The 16,749-nt window shown below is 37.4% G+C and overlaps 1 protein-coding gene across 22 annotated transcripts in view; it reads right to left on the bottom strand.

Moving 5' to 3' along the window:
• The window catches only part of PTPRD (protein tyrosine phosphatase receptor type D), a 1,149,573-nt gene extending 1,141,156 nt beyond the window's left edge, over positions 1–8,417 (bottom strand). For 5 of the 22 annotated variants that reach the window (XM_051768181.1, XM_051768187.1, XM_051768190.1 and 2 more), the window contains exon 1: positions 7,887–8,101. The gene's annotated coding sequence lies outside the window, so the exon portion shown is untranslated. Of the gene's footprint in view, positions 1–7,886; positions 8,102–8,316 lie in introns of those variants that run through there. The other 17 variants (XM_051768193.1, XM_051768194.1, XM_051768197.1 and 14 more) reach the window with 8 other exon arrangements.
• Positions 8,418–16,749: the final 8,332 nt, after the last annotated feature.

Genomic DNA, 16,749 nt, shown 5'->3' with positions numbered 1-16,749 from the left:
ATAATGAGAACACCCAGGGACTTCATTTCCACACCTATAGAAACCTCTGGAAAGCTACAGTTGATGAGGAAAAACAAGTGCTGCAATACAATTATTACTGTTGTGACAAATACAAAGATCACTTTTCTTTATAAACCTAGAATAAAACCCACTATAGGGAGTTTTCAAATGAAAGATTTTAAAATAGGAGAAATTGTGTATTCTGATAAGGTCAAGAGAGCACCACAACCTGTTTGGAAGTTTCTCAGGAAATTATTCAATTCTAGAATATTTTTTTAATTGTGGATTGTACAGAAGAAAAAAAACAAACAAAAAACAAACAAAAACCCAAAACAAAAACCAAAAACCGTACTTCCTGACCACTTTATTCTACCCAATGACCTCCGGTAACATTATTCTTGCACTACTTCTCCTCTTTCCTCATACTTCCATTAGAATCAAAAATTTAAAACAAACTGCACAGGAAGCCCATTGCACTTTGTTCTACAAATGCAGACAAAATTAATTTGACCCTCCTTTTGAATTATTTCTTGGTTCTTCCAAATAAGACTGATTGTATGCTGCTGTTCCAGTTATCACCGAGTAAGTTAATTTTGCGGAACACTATCATGGATGTAGGGAGCATGACTAACAGTATTTGGTAACCCAGGTTTGGTGACCTACATACCTTTCAGCTGCTCTTGAAGCTGTGCAGTCCACTGTACACTTCCTAGCTGAGGCATCACTAGCAAGTGACAAGGAAAGAGTCTCCAAGTTCAATAACTGACTGTCACTTCAATGAAGTGGGTTTACATGGAAAAAGAGAAGTCACATCAACCCATCCCAAAGCGTATGCTCTGCAAAAACTGGCAAATGGATTTGCACAGCTTTTTAAGTCTAGCTGCCCAGCATTCTTGGGGGAAAAAAAAAAAGAAGAGGAAGATTAGGACAAATTGTGTGAAAAAGCTATTAGTGTATCTTTTATTCATATGGAGAAAGGACAATTTCAGAGAATAAATGTGTTTAAAACTGAAGAAATGGCTAAATTATTCAAAGGGGAACACAAGTTATCACTATATTAATGCAACAGTTCTACCTTTTTTCTTATTTTTTTGTTAAGTACTCCAGTTGGTATGTTAATGATGCCATTCCAAATCTACTAATGTCAAATTTGAAATTATAAGCTTTGCTGGGCAGACCTCTGTTTGTGAAGGAACCAATGATTAATACAACTTTTCATTAGGAATATTTCTATGAATGGTAGCCACATAAATGATAGTACAGGTTATATGCAATGGATTATTTGAAGCTCACTTCTATGATTTATCTGTATCTACAATTTTCAGAAAATTACAGACATATAAAAAAGTTCACTAAATGTCCTCTCAAAGATAAATTTTTGTATATTCTCAAATCCTTTTAGTAACATATCTGGGATATTTCAGTAATAATGATTTAATGTTGATCAAGCCTTTCTCACTGCAGGAATTTTTCAGGTTTCAAGGTTTCATCAAAACAGGTTTCAGGCCTCAATTCTTATGTTATGAACTCTAATATCTTAGCTATACTGACATTTTAGGAGTTGGTTCCTACTATTATTGCATGAGTACAGTGATATTTTTATGTCATGGTCAAAATTAACAGCCAAAAAAACCACACACTTCCTTCAGGAAAACCTAGATGAAGAAAAATATCAACTGTAATTTCATGATACTATTATGATTTCTGATAAAGACAAAATTCCTTATGGTTTTCTGTCTCTCTGAAGAAGCCTGAGAACGCCATCTGGCAAAACATAGTTGCAAAAGAAAAGGAAAGCAAAACTCATGCAGACATGGACAGCTTATATGGATTCTCTGTGAATCCTTTCCATTGAGAACTGGTGTTGTTTTGGACTTTGCCAACACAACATCATAGCACATTCCTTTCGGTGTAAAAGAAAATCATTCAAGATTGAGACAATGCATCATCCTGTAGGATTTTTTCTGATTGTTAAATTGATGGGATGGATACCTTTATGTCTTTTTACCCTAATGGATGGCAGTTAAGGCATTATTTTGGTTTATCTTTTTGTTACTGCCAGTAATTCTGTAGCTATCCAAGTAAGAGTTACATCAGTGCTCTCCCTTATACTTACAGGCAGGTAATGAAAGTATGTTGTGCTTCATTAGAACTGTCTTTTAAGGTTAAAATTAAATCCTTCAGTGTAGATTCAAAAATTATACTGTAAGTGTTCTCATTTAACTCCTGCTCAGGGAAAAAAGATTTAAAATCCATATACTTTAAAATAATATGCTATGGATATAGTTACCTTGTGGAGAATTAATATGTTACTAAAGACTAAGAAAAATATGTTTGGCTAAAATACTGAGAATGAGAATACAGAGCTGAACTACTTTAGACGCTGTCTTATATAGTACAGAGTCTGGTGAGACTATATGCCTTGCACCACAAGGAAGGATACATTTTAAGAGTGTAGGGGTGAGACAAAGAGAGAGAGAATGTGTCAAAGCTGGAGCAAACCTACTTTGCCTGACATACTCCCACATTGACTGTTAAACTGCTATATGAGAGTCTAAAAATCACTTGACTTTTAGACTAGAGTAGATGCAATTGTTCTTATGCAGTTACTTCTCCTACAGTAACCTTAGGAGTTACTTTTGCTAGAAGACTGGTTGGTGTACACTTCCAACCTGCTGCCACCAGAGGACTTTTTTTCAGGTTGATCACCTCAAATCAGTCATCATCACAATGCAATTTTTCTGTCACCTATGAGAAGCTCATCAGCTGGGAGGTCTCTTGAGCACTCTGGAAATATGAGTTTCCCTTACCCACACAGTTTCTGCAACAACTAGAATAGCTAAATAATTCCACTTCCCATTAAACCATGAGCCCTTCTTCATATTTACAGACAATCACCCCTGCTAAAAGCATTTTCTTCTCCAGCCACCTTTCCACTGTGAACAAAAAGCATATGCGCTTAACATTTCACTGCTGAGCAGTGTTACACACACTTTGAAAATGAGCTAGGTAATCTAAAACCAAATAAAAAGCAGCAGCTTGGAGAAAGAGTGATTTCTTGGATGCTACTGTGTACAGCTCTTATTTTTTAAATTCAGGAGAAACGCAGAAAGCACCGTATGCACCAAAACATCCACCTTATCTTTTGAGAAGCCACTCTGAAACACACCGAAGAATTCAGCTTAAGGATCCTTAAAGCTTTTCACAATAGCTGTAAGATCCCAATAAAGTTGGGTCTGACTGATGCAGAAAACATTTTTCTAGACCCAATGTTTAGACAAAGCAGAGGACTAGGCCTGTGATATGTATTTATTTGTTAATTGGTAAGTATATGAGATCATGTTGCTTACAGCTGGAACAAATCCCCCACAGCATTCTCAGGAGAGTCACTGGACTATTTGGAGCCTTCTTCATAATGCAAACATACACATCAAGAAGTTTCTTTCTCCCAATACATCTCTAAAATCTTAATTTTACATTTCAACACAATATAAGTACATAATCTGGAAAGTATAGTAGTATTTTGAAGAACTTTAAAGGCATTTAAAGCATGCCTGTATTCAGCAAAAATTTAAAACATATTAGTGGTTTGAAAAATTTCACAGTAATGCTGGGAGAAATTTTATAAAATTGATTTTATAAACCAGATTCTGCAGTCTATATTCAGTTAAAATCTCTTTCAACTTGATCTTCAGCTTCTGCATTGACAAAAAAATACACTTTTTAGAAGTGGTTACGAAGTTGCCAATACAGAAATATAGAACATAAGGAATGCATTTTCTTGCACAATAGCCTTCACTTAATATAGCATATTTAATAGAATAGAAATGTAAGATAAATAGGATCATTTCTGCAACTATTGACAACAAATGAAAATAGACATGTAACTCAACATAATATTGACCATAAAAATAGTAATAAATTCTCTGCAATTTTCCGTTTACTGCTAGCTTTTCTGTTATTGTTTTCTTATTCTGAATCTTACTAAAGAAGTTACTAGAATGGATAAACTGAAAATCAAACAGCATCTAACAGCATTAATAATACTTAAAAATTTTTCCATTATGCATTCCTTTTCCTTAATCTTGTGTGTCTCTTTCCTTGTCTTAATTTTATTATTAAATACATTTAATTCTTGTTTGAGAATTAATTAATTTATGACTACTGCTCATTGGAATTTTAAATCCATCTGTTTGCTACTAAACATTTTTCATCACAATCAAATATGTTAAAAAAATTATAGGCCAAATGCACTCCCTGTCAATACTTTGTGACCCTATTTCCATCATTATGATTTCACTGTGACATAAAACCCCTTCTTAACTTTGTCAGAGTTTGTTAGGATTGTAGCTGCAAAACTGTAAGGTGGAAAGTCTAAATGAAAAAGTGATAACATGAAAGCTCTTTAAGAAACTTCTAGTACTAATGACCTCAAAACATACGTATGGCAAAAAAACATCCCAAAGCACCATTTATACAGGCATTCTCCAGCCCAAACACTTTTGAATCTGAGATATTTCTATGGTCCTTTTGCTTTTCTTTTTCTTTCCCTTTTTTAAAAAATGCCACGATTGTTTCCTCCTCTGTAGATAGTTTCCCTAGAGTCCTTATGGCTACTAATGACGGCAAAAACCTACTTTCCTTGAGTACAGATTAAAAAATTCAACTCTAAATTACAGATCATCCTCATAAATGTCACTATTAAATTTATATTTGCTGGTTACAAGGTCTTTAAAGTGATAGCAAATCAATAAAGCTTACTCTAATTTTGTGGGATTAAGGTACCAATCTGTTTTCACACTAAACAAGCTTTGAACTGATGAAAAGTATCAGTGACCTTTGCCAAAATGCTTAACTCACCTGTTTCCCAATTTAGCCAATGATATCTTAGTTTCTCCAACTAGTAACAGTACTTCAACCCTATAGATTTAGCACCCATTCATATGAAAGTTATTAATGATTTATAAGTTCTTAAAAGAGGACACAGAAAGCAAGCTGATTAAAGCATTGGTATATTATTTAATATTTATCACATTTCCTCTTTCAAAATAGTATGCACTATCAAGCAGCATGTTTGTTTGTGTACTGTGAATTTCTTCAGCAATGCCACATTTAACAAAGAACAAAGAAGGAATACACTGTCGTAATTTTTCCATCACAGTTTATCACCACAAAGTTTGATAGTAGCTTGGTATACTAAATGTTTAATAATGACAATGTGATTTGACTTTATCTACTGAAAACTAGTGCAGGTATGTATGATTTTATTAGTAAGAAATCTTAAATAAGCACCTTAGAGTAATTAATCCTTCATTCCTTGTACACTGCTTATATATGTCATGCCATTATCTGATCTGAATAATAAGAACAATTGCATAATAAAAAACATTACTGCTGACACATGCAACTTTGTTATATCAATTTTATATCTTCACAGTAATAGGTCTTTTTAAGTCCTCTGTTGTTTCTTCTGAATTAGATTGAACTGATTTGACATTTTCCTATATAAACAATTCAAGATTTTACATACATATATAATCAAATACAATATTTATCAAACTTAAGTCATGATTTGACATAGGTCATTTCCCACAGAAGTAATTACAGCAAAAGTGGAGTATGTGTTGTCATTTTTTACATAGATACTAAAGTACTGCCAAGACATATCCTAAAACAAAGAATGAAGAGTATGCTCCAAACTAGAAAGCTATTGAGTATGTTGTGACTCAAGCTAAACTAAACAATGTAGTTCCTCTAAGTTTTTTTGTTTTGTTTTTTTTTTTTTTACATAGACACTTTTTTAAACTTTCAACATTGTAATGTTGCGTGTTTGGGACCACCTAGCAGAACTGAAAGCTTAACCTAATAAACTTCTCTGTATGCAATCTCAAAACAGTTCATGTAAATTAGTTGGATATATTATTTTAATGCTTTGCCCACAGGGAATACAACACAAAAATGAGCCATGTCAAATGTTGCCTAGTCACCAAAAAAAAAAAGGGAAAAAACAAAAGCTTTATTCTTAACTGAAATGTAAATTCATAGTAATAAAACAATAACAGTAGGATTCCTTACTAAGCCAGTAAATGTGTTATCCTTTAATTTCAGGTTCACAAGTTCATTGGGTGTTTTTCTGTCATAAATGTTACTGTCAATTACCCAAAGACTATTGTAATGCAATATGAAAGTCACCCAGATTCACTGTCTCTGAACTTGTACCCTATGTTTTGTAATTCTTCCTTGCTCTAAGATTGTGAATACCTGAAAGCAACTCTGAATGTCATCCATCTGCTACAGCAGATTTAGTCTTTCCTGACTGTATCATATTAATTTCCTAAATAAATTTTGTCTAATTATCTTTACTGTTGTGACACAAACTGATTTCCTTACTTCACAAAGGAATGCATTTCATTTGACCCCGATAAACTTTCACTCTTGGTGACATTTATTAGTTGTGATTTATTTTGAATTACATCTGAAAATGTAACATGAATTTCACATTGAGAAGTGTATTAGAATATATTTGTAAATGCGTGTTTAATGTCTTCTAATGACACAAGTTTATTCTGATTGGGTGAAGAGTAAAGACATAATACATAAGACAATTGATTTGTATAGTTTATTTACAGTACTCAGTATTCTGAATTTTTACTGTAAAATAACTCAAATTTGGTAAGAATTTGTAAAGACATAAGTTCATTTTATTCAAATTCACATCCATACTCTCCCTATAATAACTACAACGCATGAAGAATTTAAATCCAAGTCCATTTGGCCGGAATGGAGAAAAAATGCTGAAATGCTATTGATTCCTTCCAGGACATTCAAAACACCTGACTCAACTGTATTTCTACTGACATAACACTAAGGTTTTATTTAGGTATTAGCAAACATGAGTAAATATTTCATTGACATACCTGTCATCCTTATTTCTCTTCTCTACCTAGGAAACAGTTAACCCTCAACTACTAGTACTAGACGTTTCCTCTATCAGAGAGGCAGCAAATGTCAATAACGAGTCCACTGTCCCAAGAGAAATAATGTCTCCAAAAGTTCTCCTTCCCATATGCAGATATATTTAGCGCTGAACAACACCTAACGGCAGACTCTTCGTGACATACCCTTATTTTATCGTTTTACCTTCTGTCAACTCTACAGCTCAGCCAGCAAAACACAGTCTCACTGCTCATGAAACCCTTCTAAATGAGTTTATCTTTTTGTTTCCCCTAGATCTTTCTCACCTATTGAAAACAGTGTGATCAGTACTTTTGAATATGTCCCATAAAAGCACTTAGAAAGCAAAACTGTTGTCTGGAACTGTCATCCTCATTATACATACTTTTATATACATAAAACTTGATGAAAAATTTATAAACTTCGGAAATGTGAACTAAAAATACTTACAACTGAATGCAGGTAAAAATACTCTCAGCATCTGTAACTCAGGCAAATTTCATATTAAACTGAATGCCCCATTACCAGGCATTACTTTGCAGGTCAGATCATGCTGTAGAACCCTCCTGAGGGAACATGTCTTTGTTTAGATATTGTCTGTAATCTATCAAATACCTACACTCGAACTAAGGTAGACATTACACAATACTTGCCACACTCAGTTTCTTTAGACAAGTATTCACCTACAATTTTCTTTTCTCATAAGAGACCAGTAAAACATTTAATGCATTTTCCCACCAAAAACAGTTCAAGCTACCACAGCCTCCAAGTTTGTCTTTGACCAGCACAGTAACCTGAAAACAGAAATATATGCATGCACATATGTATGTATATAAAAATGTGTGTCTGTGCATACATATGTGTGTGAACGCTAGGAAAAGGTTTGGAGGAGCCTGAGAACATAGGGACAGAAATCAAGCAGATTTACTTACTAATGTTGTCCGCTCGGACGTCTTTGGAAACCTGAAGGAGTCTCCGCTTTCCCCTCCTGCCAGTCAGGCGCCGCGTTGTGCCCCTAGTCCACACAGGCCCAGAAGGAACTGCAAAGAGAGAGAAGCACATGCCACATCAGGCAGTTCTGTTTTGATGGGATCCAGCGCCGTTGCCGCTAGCTCCTGGGGGTATCCCTGCTTTCAGAGCAGACTCCGACAAAGAGTCATTCTTCCAAGGAATTTTTTTTTTTTTGGTCACAGTGATTTAAAAAACAAAACAAAAAAAAAAACAATAACAACAACAAAAAAAAAAAAAAAGGAAAAAGAAAAAAAAAAAAAGAAGAAGAAGAGGCTTCCTGGGGCTCCTGCACCCTAAAATTTGCGGGGGGGCGAGAGGGGGGGGCTGACGGGGAAGGGAGAGGTAAGGTACCTGCAACTCTCTCCGATAAGGCCGGCAGAGAGAGAGAGAGGGAGGGAGGAAAAGAGCGACGAGAGGGAGGAGAGAGGGAGCGAGAGAGGGGTGGGGAGGCGGGGTGGGGGGTGGGTGTGTGCGTGTGTGTGTGTGTGCGTGTGTGTGTCTGTGTGTGTGTGTGTGTGTGTGTGTGTGTGTGCGCGGGGCGGGGGGCGCTGGAGGGGTTCTCTCCGCGGGTGCTGCGGCCGCCGGCTCTCGGTGCCGAGCGCTGCCGGCTGCGGGCAGGGGGCACGGCGGGGACCAGGGCGGGGGGCGCGCTCCCCCCGGGCCCCGCGCAGCCCCCTGCGCCGCTCAGCCCGCTCACCTGCATTTCCTTAACGAGCCACTTGATGGCCGGCGGCGGCCCCCGGGCCCCGCCGCAACTTTGGCGGCCGCGGAGCCGCGCCGCCCCCGCGGAGCTGGGGATGGGGACGGGGAGGTGCCGGCCGCGAGGTGCCGCGCCGGTAGCAGCCCGCGGAACTTTGCGCCCGGAGGCGGGTGAGGGGCTGGGGGGTCCGGGAGGGCGCGGCGGGGACTGCGCCGAGCCCCGCGTGTGCGCGCCGCAGCCGCGCAGCGATCCCGGGGCTCGCTCCGCCACCCCCCTCCCCCGGCGCTGCCTCCTCCCACCGCGCTCCCCGGCGTGTGCCACAGGAGTGAGCTCCGCGCTGTTAATAATAATAAGCCCCATTCCCGTCTTCCTCTCTCCCCGAGAAAACAATTAATAATGCATTAAAATAATGCACCTTTAAAGCCGCTGGCTGGCGATAATAAAATAATAATATTACCACTACTTAAGAGAGCGCTGATGTGGATGTGGTGGCGAAGCACGTTTTCCTATCATTCACACCCAAATGTGAGCACACATTCTGCTTCTGGTATTCATAAGTCCCTCTCCCGTACCAGAGCAACTATCATTGTCACCATCAAAGAGAAAGTCTCCAAAGCTGAGTGGAGACATCGAGTCCCCAGGTGGCTGTTGTGGCTGGGCTGCAAGGAGGGCACCCTTCGCCCTCTTCCGTTCGCCCCAACAAATCTCATCGCTTCCCCTCTTTTGCTTATACCGGTGGGTTAAGCATTGTGTTTGGCCCTTTTAGTGTTTTCCCTTCTGTTCCTCCCCTGACGATAGTTTGTGTATTTTAAATAAAGATTTCATTCTGCCAACCCGCAGGAAGCTTTTAACAAGATGCAGCTGAGCGTGTCGATATCTTATATCTTTTTACTGCTGCTCCGACGTGTACATCAACTCCAAACTCCCTTCTTTTCTTCTCTGCCTGATACTGTAGCATCTCAGAGACGGCGGCGGCGGCAACCGCAGAGCTCTGCTCCCGGTGGGCACTTTTACTTTGCCCTCGAAGTATCTCCCAGCAACGAGACCCGTTGGAGCCCCCTCCTCTCCCCCCTCCCTGCTTCTTTACAGAAAAATGCTGGGGTGATTGCTGTAAGGTTTCCAGTTCCACTGATAACACAACACTGTCTGAGAGCAGACGGGGGGCGGGGGGAGGGGGGGGGTTGTCGGGATTTTCATTCTGTTTAGAATACAGTTTTGTGTTTGCGCTATTTTTAATTAAGATTTTTCCAGAAATAGATCCCATCGAGATTTAATTTACGAAGGTATTTCTAACACAGGTCAATACTGTCTTCCAAGAGGAACATTCACAATCATTTGCCTCCCCACAACAGTGCACAAATGCTTTTAACAGACGGTAAACCGTTTATGCAAGACTAAAAGAAGGGATTTATTGTTGGGGTATCTTTGAGTTTCATGAAGTCTGATTGGGGTTTTTTGGGTTAGGGGTTTTTGTTGTTGTTTTGATTTTGTATGTTTGTTTTAATTTTCATTTCATCTGCATTAAAATAAAACTTTGTTCAGTATGCCAGGTACCTCTTTATTGATTTCTGGGGTTTAAGAGACGCGTCCTCCCCCCACGGGATGTTTTGACTGAAGGTGATTTCTTTCCATGATACCGTTTCTAACCCGTAGCTGTGCAGTTCTAGCTTGCTGGTCGCCTGCTACTCCACGGTAGCTCAGCCGTAACCACCTCCTCGTACCCTGGCACCAGATTAAACCTGAGGAGAGGCGCTGCGCGGGCCTAAGCCTCTCCAAAACCTCAGCGCAGTCAGAGCTGCCTCCGGGGAAGGCCGCGGGGTGAAACATCGCAGCCGGGCCGCGGGGCGGGCGGGGCTGGGCCCTGGGCACCGCACGGCAGCAGGTCGGGGCGCGCAGTCACCCCGCAGCCCGAGAACGGGGCAAAGGAGGATCTTCCTCGCCTTAGAGGTGGCAGAGGGCGCACCGTCCGCCTGCGGGTATGATTTCATCTCCGAAGTTCACCCTCCGCAAACTAGAGCGCTACCCTGAAAAGAGGACAGGAGGTGATGAGCTCCTGGTACACCTGGTACTGAGTATCGCCGGCTTTTCTTTAAGGTTCACTTCAACTCAGTTTGACCTACTTTGAAGCACGAAGGTTCAGAGTTTGGGGGGAGTGGTGGGAAGGACAATAGAAGAAGAATAGAAAAATATTTCCCTCCCCGTTTTTCCTCCCAGTGGTTTTTTACCCTTTGGTAGATCACTTTTGAGTATTGCTTTAAATTACAATTAAGTGTAATCACTAGTGTTTTTAAAACTGATTTCATCTATACACTAAAACACTGCTAAATGCAGTAGAAAATTAGCAGAAAATGTGTGTAACATCTTAACACCCCTTATCAAATTGGAATTATATATTTTTCATTGCTATGTTCCATTCAATATTCAGTCCTTTCCCTTATTTTTTCCTTTGTCTTAGGTTTTTCCAGCTTACTATGTCTTATTCCTGTATTTCACTGCAAAATTCTTCAAGGGGTACTGTATTTCATGAGTACCAAAGTTTTGTGCAGTGTCATATCTTAAAGAGGTCACTTCTTGAGAATTAGCTGTGAAGCTCAAATGAACCACCTATTCTCCATCCTGAGCGTTACAGTAAGCTTTTTAAAATTTGTGAAGGCTGGGGTGAATTTAACATTAGAAATTGCTGCAAAGTTGGCCACATGAGAGCAACTGGAAAAAAAAGTCATGTGCATACAAAAACACATAGAAATAAACTGGAAATAAAAATAAAAGTAAAATGTTACAAATATTAATTTAGAAGTTAATATATATCAGTTAGGAAAATCTCCAAGCCACAGTGTTTGCCAAATCTTTTGACCTCTACCATCTGAAATAACTGAAATTTAACATAGAGCCAGTGCTGCAGCTATAAGCAACTAATACAGTAGGAAAGGTGATTTGCATATTTGCTTTTTTTAGAATTTAGTTGTAGTAGTAAATATGCTGTTTTGTACATCACCAGCACTTCTTTTTGGGCATAATCTATTTCTTTTTTGCAAGCCGTGCGTGAAAAGTATGGCTGAGGTTGGACATTTAAAAAAAAAATTATAATGAAGTAGGAGGAAAAGAAAATGCAAGCCCAGAAAAACTGCAAACCTGACAGTTTTAAGATGCAAAATATCATCGCATTTTTCTTCCACCTTTAGGTCTCTGTGGGCTCACATGCTTCTTTTTTTCAACCAACTTCAGTCCTCAGTTCTCTGCTTTTCGTGGACTAGAATCTGCAAAGAAAAGATGTAGACATTTTGGTAGGTAGCATACGAACAGAAAGAAGTTTAATTGTCACATCCCAAAATAAAAGTTATGAGATAAGAGGAATAGGAAATACACAGGAAAATATATAGCAAGAAATGCTTTGTGAAACTGTTCTTGACTGTTTTATTCTGGGGCAGAGTCTAACATCTCCTGCAGGAAACTGAGAAGATGACTCAGCAATTTATAACCACCTGGAAGGCAAAAAGGACCATTTCTGCAAAGACCAGGTGCCTGTGAGCATCTCTGAAGCTCTGATATCCTCACATGATTAATTTGTCTGACACAGGTTTGTCAATACAAGCTCCTTCCTTATTCACACTGGCCAGAGCTAAATAGTTTATTCTGAGGAAAAAATAAAACATACAAATGAGAAGTAACACAGTACTAGTGTTAATATACTTTCACAATAATCATGTTTTAAGAGAGACAGGGAAACTATATGTATTTTTTTTTCACTGTGTGTAAAACATAATTACTCATTGTTCAAAGTCTGCAACCGTAAGCTACACATGCTCCAAATGTGCATATGATGAGAAAAATTAAGAAAGAAATGCATTCATATATGTGAATTAACTTTCTTACAAAATGAGAGGAATTCATCTACCTTTGTTTCCTACCTTTGGATTGCAGGATTCCTAAAAATATACTTGCTGACATAATCTTTTATTTTCAAGTTGCTGAAATTTCTTTGCATGCAAGGGGTAGGTATCCACCCATGAGCCAAACACCTCATGGGTCATAATGGGAATTTTTCCTGGGGAAGAATTGTAACTCAGGAAGCATGACAAGATATTAAGGAGGAAAAATAAAAGTTTATTTCAGGACAATGATATTTGTGTATTAACTATGTTCATTTATAGAACAACAACCATATTTCCAAATATATTTAAAATAATTTGGTAATTATACTTGTATCTGGTAGTACTTTCATTAAAAATGTTGAAAAAGAAAAATAAAATATTCAAACTAAATGTCATGCAATATCTTCTTAATTGTCTTTTTTCTTTTTTCAAGGGGTGAAATGGGTCTATATATCCCCATTATCTAGAAAGTATTTTTTCCTTCATGACCGAATCCCATATTTTTTCTTTATTATTTCAAACCTCTTATGTGTTAACAGTTTCACACTGCACAGAAGAATTGCATCTATTTTTAATAACATCAGGTAGAAATCTTGAACATTTAAACTGTAGAGCCTGGTTCGGAGTGTTTGAATCTAGCAGTCTTAAGCTATTGTACCTTCTCTTCCTAAAACACTGTTTAGGCATCTATGTTTAAATTCATAGAACTGCTGTCCATTGTTATTTCACTGGTATAACAATCATTCACCAAGGAACAACTCTTCAGTGTGATTCTACAGAACACACCTCTGACTAGGCAATCTGCTTCAGGAGAAAACAGAAAAAAGGAAAACCAGCTTAATGTCTTTATGTCAAAGTAGATTTCTAAGTGTTAGAGATCAACCTCGGAATAGATACAAAGAACTGTATCAATATATGTTTGTGTTATTATAATTCCTTTCCAGCTGATGTTAGATTTGACAGCCCATCTGACCAGACGACATGTCTGAGCAATATATCAATACTAATGTTCACATGAGCCTTGAAATATTCCAGAGATTTCAGTCTGCATTAAAACATGCATTGAAGTACAATCAGATTTTAGTCTGTTATGGATTTAGATTCTGGTCTGCAGTACTGAAGATAAAGCAAGATTTTCCCATTTAATTTAGTGAGGACAGGATTGGTCTCCAAATGAGTAACCTCATTTCTGTTCTTAAGCAGAGAACCTGGGAAGAGCTTGACAAGTGTTTCATTAATCCACCTACTGATATTTTGCCTGAGTTTCTTATACAGTTGGAGTACAGATTGAAGATAACTTTAGATTTCTGAAATTAAAGGAAAAAACCCAATGTTGTTCTCACCTTGAAGCCTCTTTTTTCACTAATTTCTACAAGATATCTTGAGCATATGTTTTATATCCTTGATTAAAAAGAAGTGACGTGTTAAAAATAAAGTAAACTATGAAAATGAGAGAATAAAGTGATACTTTTTTGGGGAAAAAAAAAAGATAAATGATGGCAGAACTCCTTAAGGCAGGTAGTGATATACCTCATGATAAAAAAATCATAATTCCTTTTGTGCTCTTTTAATAATGACCTTCCTCTCTATTATAGTAATAGTTTAAAGAAATAAAAACCTTTGGTTATGTCCTGGTGAAGTGTGTGTCAGATAAGAATATTATTTTTAATTTGTAGACTAATATAATACATGCTGATTTTTTATACATCAAGTCGTGTCTTCATGAACCATAAAATACCTTTTTCTTTCTTGGCTTACCCTTCTGATTACTTTACCTTTTAATTTTAGGGTTTGATGGGTATCTCTATAATTTCTCCATGACTTAGAACCAAAAGTTTTATAGTCTTGGAATCAATAGACCAGATCTATGCAACATAAAGTGTTACGTATATGGCTTTTAAAACACTTTTTAATAGAAATTAGGTAAAGAATAGAATCTTTAGTGAAAATAATTATTTTAAAGAATGATAGGTCTTTTTACCAGCAACATTTCATAGTGTTTGGTAAAGAGGAATGCTTGTTCTAATTTCATTTTTGATGAAAAGTTAACATTCCTTTTTTTTTTTTTTTCTGAGGTCCAATTAGGTTTCAATAACCTATTTAAATTAAGATTTATCCTCACTTTGGGTATTTTTTGGTATTACCTCTTGAAACTATGATTGAAGGCATGACTGTTTAGTATGCCCTAGCACCAGTTATACCTTTTCTGCTTTCGTTGCAGAAATAAGTGTATATCTGCAGATAGGACACCATTCTTAAATCATAACATACTTCAGGTACTAGCTGTACAGAGTATTTAAGAGCTCTCAGTTTCCACTGAAACCCATAACTCATAACTCACAACATTCTCAGCAACTTTTCCGTTTGATTCTATAAACTCTTAATGGAAACTGGTATGTATGTGTGTATGTAATATGAAAAATAGCGCAAAAGTTAGACTGTTCTTGGAATCATCCCTCCAGTTGTGGAGAAGTAAATGTGCTGGGATACCAAGCAGGGTTTGGTCAGCTACAATGCCTCTACTTCCCTAACATAACTGAAAGATCAAAAGAAACTTTATGACATTCCAGAAGTTTATGCATAAAAGCATCCTCTATGTATTATTGGATCTGTAGGAAACCAACTATGAGCAGGAATTATCTCACTATTTCTCTAAATGTATAGATCATCAATAACGTTACTAGCAAAAAAATTGACATATATAATGCATATTTTTGAACATAACCAAGAACTGTGAGATGAAAAAGACAGGAAAAGATCAGATGAAGAAAGAAAAAGAAAGAAAAATGAGGAGGGGGAATAGTGGATGTACCCCCACAGATTAATCTAAAAGCCATTTCTTGTTTATGGAAATCTCCTTCCTACAAACCTGTTTTCATGATTCAGCAGTCTAGAAGTCTATGATTTGCAACACTAGATCTACGAGCAATGAAGGAAAATTCAGGTCAAAGTGAAACTTTCTTGTAGAGAGGATAGATGAGAGACATTGTACAACCTGGGCCTGAATGATCAGTATTTTCAGCAATTTGTTATGACATTAGGTAAGTGATACACAGCTATATAGTGCCAGTGCTGGTGCTGGCAACCATAATGATGGTGAAGCAACATTAAAACCTATGGATGACGAAAATTAAATCTGAAGTGTCACTGCTGTTGGGAAAATATTGCCAGAGAAAGCAATATTTTAAGATGTGATGCAGACTTTGCATACTCAATAGAGTGGCTTCGAAGTTTTATAGGAAAAATACTATAATGATGTGCCAAAGGAAAAATATTTTAAACATTTTAAAGTTAAAATTCATTAAGCATTTCAGAAGATGAAAATGCCTACTTTTCTGGGTAAAGTTCCACACTAAAATTTCCTGATAACAATTCTCTCTGTAAGTGTATCCTCAAAGAAACACTGACAGTCTTCCAAGAGGTGAAACTCACACTCAGGAAATAGCTCACCCACCCATCATATTTTTTTTCTTGATTACTTGGAGTGAAATATTTTTGAAACTATAGTTCATAAATGCTAACTGCTAAAACAGAAAAGGTCATAATTTAAACTATTGTAAACAGGGAACTCCTTGTGTTTTCAGTGTGAAGCACTGAATACACCACAAGGGAACTGATGCATAAACCATGCCAGGGTTTCACAGATTTTATTGTTCTTGCATATTAGTGAAAGAGCATAGCAATTCTTGTTCGTATCATCCTAAATCATTCATAGAAGATCAGATAGAGTCTATTTTCTGCCAGATATATAGTGACATAATAAATAAATCTGTCATTATTGTTATAAGATTGCTTACATATTACAAGTAATTTTGATAAACCAAGAGGTAGTATTATGCTATTAACTCTCCACTGTTGGACTTAGAATAGCATACTATCCAGAAATTCCAATGTATTTTGTCAGATTCCAAATGAGTCACAGATAGATTTGATTACTTTGTGAAAAAAATGCTGAGCATAAAAAGCAAAATGAAGCTGAAAAGAGAGCGAGAGGCTCAATGGGAAATTTAGGCATTTTTGCTCTCACTTTCACTAAAGTTCTGCTTTCATTTGTCACTAGAAAAATCTTTCCCCTACACACTCTCTTGGCCGTCTTACCTATTTAAAATGTCTCCTACAGGTGCTTGTACAGTGCCCAACACAATACTATATAACAAGATAGTACAAGAAGGCAAACAACCCTTAACCTACCAGTTGTGATTAGAACCATAA

This window comes from Manacus candei, unplaced genomic scaffold (assembly GCF_025592945.1).
Source record: "Manacus candei isolate 608988 ecotype Guabito, Panama unplaced genomic scaffold, ASM2559294v1 h1tg000093l, whole genome shotgun sequence".
Classification (NCBI taxonomy): Eukaryota; Metazoa; Chordata; class Aves; order Passeriformes; family Pipridae; genus Manacus; species Manacus candei.
This window is presented reverse-complemented; position numbering and strand designations above follow the sequence as displayed.